Raw genomic sequence first — 3,089 nt, forward strand, 5'->3', positions numbered from 1 at the left:
AGTGGTAAGGCTAAGTCTTCCTCACCCATTCCCTCGGGGATTCCCTTACCTACAATTCCTGCAATGTATATGGTCCTGTCTTCCATGTACTGCAGCTGGTTAGCAGCTGAGTCAGGTCTCCTCCTCTCAATCCTCTAGGATCAGCTTTTGGAAGATGCCCAGGTGAAGGGTTGGGTCAACTCTGCACAGCCATCAGACATTAACTTCCCCAGGCAGCAGCCCAGACCATGAATGTTTGCCTGAACTTTGACGGTAGTATACTCCTGATGCTTCAGGGTCACAGACTAAGTGTGGCCCCTAGTAGCAGAAGAGGCCAGGACTCCACCATTGTCCCAGGTGGCACTACTGGCTACTCACATCGGGCTGCTCCTCACTACCCTTGAGTCTCTAGTTCTGCCTCTCTTCATTGTGCCCACATCCTTTTGTTTCTCTTTTTCTTCCATTTCTCCACAACTTACTCGCTCCTCTTAGTGGTACCCGGGGTCTCTGGGGTTATCTCAGAAGTGGTCTCAGGGGTGCTATGCCCCACTTGTGTATTATGTTGAAGGCAGGGGTTACATTAGGCATGGTCTACCCACATCCAGGCCTGTTTGGTGCCCAAATGGTATAGTCAGGCTAGCTCCCTGTATAGGCCCAATGGCACTGGTCTGGTGATCTGGTTTGCTCCTTGCTCCGCCTGCTAGAGTGGCCCCATGTGAGGATCACCACTCTCAGGATCGCTTCCAACTGGGGTCTTTAGTCCTAGGCTTATATTCTTCTAGACTTCAGCTTGCTCCTGGTCCTTGTGGTCTGAGCGCCCAGGTGCCACTTTTTTTCAGGGAAGGCTAGGCTGCTAATCATTCGAATGTTTGTAGATCAGAATACCGAGCATAGACATTGCCTTTCTCCTCTCTGCCACCTATGGTTGCAAATGTGACATAATAACCACACTTGCTATGTTTCTAGAGGCAGCTAATTTTTTTTATTTTTTTTTTATTTAAAATGTATTTTAATTATATTCTTCCCCTCTTTCAACCTCTCAGATTCTCTCTACCCATGCAATTTCACACTTTATCTCTCACTCTCTCTCTCTCAAGAAAAAAAATATAATAAACCAACTAAACAAAAAAGGTTAAGAAAAAGGGAATAAACTATAAAATAAAAATTAGTAAAAGAAAGTAAGACAGAATGCACTCCCAAAAATCCTGGAGTCCAGTTTGCGTTGATAATCTCTGCCTAGGGATCTGCACTAGAGATTGACTGGTATATACCTAGTGACATTCAATTGATAAAACTGATTTTTCCTTTTCCAGTCAGAGTCAATTGCAAATACTCCTTCTCCATGCTGGAGTCAACGCCATGAAGTAAAAAATCCATTGTTAAGAATAGGTTATATCTTGTTGAATCATTAGCCAAAGGGGTCCAGTAGACCATCTCCACTTAAACATCATAGTCTATTGTCAAAGATATTGGTCACCCTCTACAATCTGATGGGAAGGTCTTGTTGCTAAAAACATAACTTACTTCTATCATTTAAAAATGGAGCAATAGGGCTAATACCCAACTAGAAGTGTCCTCCTTACTCCTAGTTAGTGGTCATAGTGATAGAGAGGTTCTTTGTACACTAGGGGAGGCAAAAAGTAATTATCAGAATCACCCAGCTACAAAAGCTGTGACCCACAAAAGTCTATATAATATACTGATATATTAGTGGTACAAACATTATTGGAATAACCAACCACTTTTAAAAAGTGGCTTAAAGCCCACTTCATGAGATGGAATCCATACCTGATAATGATAAAGTAACCAAGAATCCAAGACTTGATAGGTCCTAGGTCCTAGGGAGAAACCTTTTACTATTATTCTGCAAATAGTGGAATATATCAATAAAATTACTACTTATACATGATTGCTATATCTATCGGTCAGTGCATCATTCAGCCTTTATCAGAGAATCTTATTCTTGTAGTAGATGTCAGTTAACAAAAAGACCCACAATTGTACAATGTAGAGAAAATGTCAGACTTTGGATCACTCATCTTTAGTCTTTATCAAACTAAGGCTCAAAGGTCTATCCCTAAAATAATGTAGAAAGATTGTAGATCTCAAAGTGATGAATGACTCTAAGGAAATACAATTTCCCAGACACAACAGGGCAGAGGTACACACAGGAATTGAAAGACTGTGCTAGCATGTACAAGTTTAAACCAGACAGACTTTATGTTTTCTTTAGGATGAATGTCATTAAACATGTTTTTCACATACCTCTTAGTTGTATAACTTTTTTGGAGAACTTTTAAAGCTATTTTTGCCTATTTAAGAAAAGTAGATTGGTATTGTGCTATTTGAGTATTTAACTTTTCTCACAAATGATGACTTCTTTCCTGTGTTTGGCCCTGATTTGCATGCATAAAAGCATGTTATGCTTCTTATTCCTGAGTGGAGGAATCTGTTCATGAACTGACCATTAACCTATTTCTTGCTTTGAGCAAAGTCCATTCTGTGATGTAATATATTTGAATTTGTTCTTGGTAGGCCATCCATTTATTCACATGCTTAATAATTATGTCAGGTACCAATTCTGTAGAGTGATAAAATTTGTTGAGCACAGGAACCTAATATGTGAACAGATGAATATATAATTTTTAGTGAATCTATTGTATAAATGATATTCTAAAGAGCTCAAAGGAGCCAGAAAGGAATGCAATAAGTGACTCAAGTAACACCATATATTATGTATATATTAAGTAAATATTAAGTACTATTGAGTCAGATAGTGGTAATGAGGGAAGTAGACAAGAAATCAGACTTATAAGCTTCAGCCATATTTCAACCTGGTATATAATTGCTGGGTATATTAACAAATAAATAAGAGATTTACCACATGCACTTTCAGAGATCCCTCATCTTTAAATAAATTCTGACCAAATAGGGATGAGCTGCTTATTGTCCAGCATGTGTGGACCACATAAAGTAACATGCTGAGTGTTCTGAAGATATTTACTTTGTTTATCATAGTTTAACTTCTATAATTACATTTAATATGTCACTTTAGACCTACAGGTCTGAAATCTATGACTCAGAAATATGAGATAATTTCTCAAGGATGA

General features: G+C 38.7%; 1 non-coding gene across 1 annotated transcript; it reads right to left on the reverse strand.

Moving 5' to 3' along the window:
* Positions 1-820: 820 nt before the first annotated feature.
* LOC115029479 lies at positions 821-952 on the reverse strand. Its single transcript, XR_003835053.1, has one exon. It is a non-coding gene; the product is annotated as a small nucleolar RNA SNORA17 (small nucleolar RNA).
* Between the last annotated feature and the right edge of the window lie 2,137 nt (positions 953-3,089).

Source organism: Mus caroli, chromosome 15 (assembly GCF_900094665.2).
Source record: "Mus caroli chromosome 15, CAROLI_EIJ_v1.1, whole genome shotgun sequence".
NCBI lineage: Eukaryota > Metazoa > Chordata > Mammalia > Rodentia > Muridae > Mus > Mus caroli.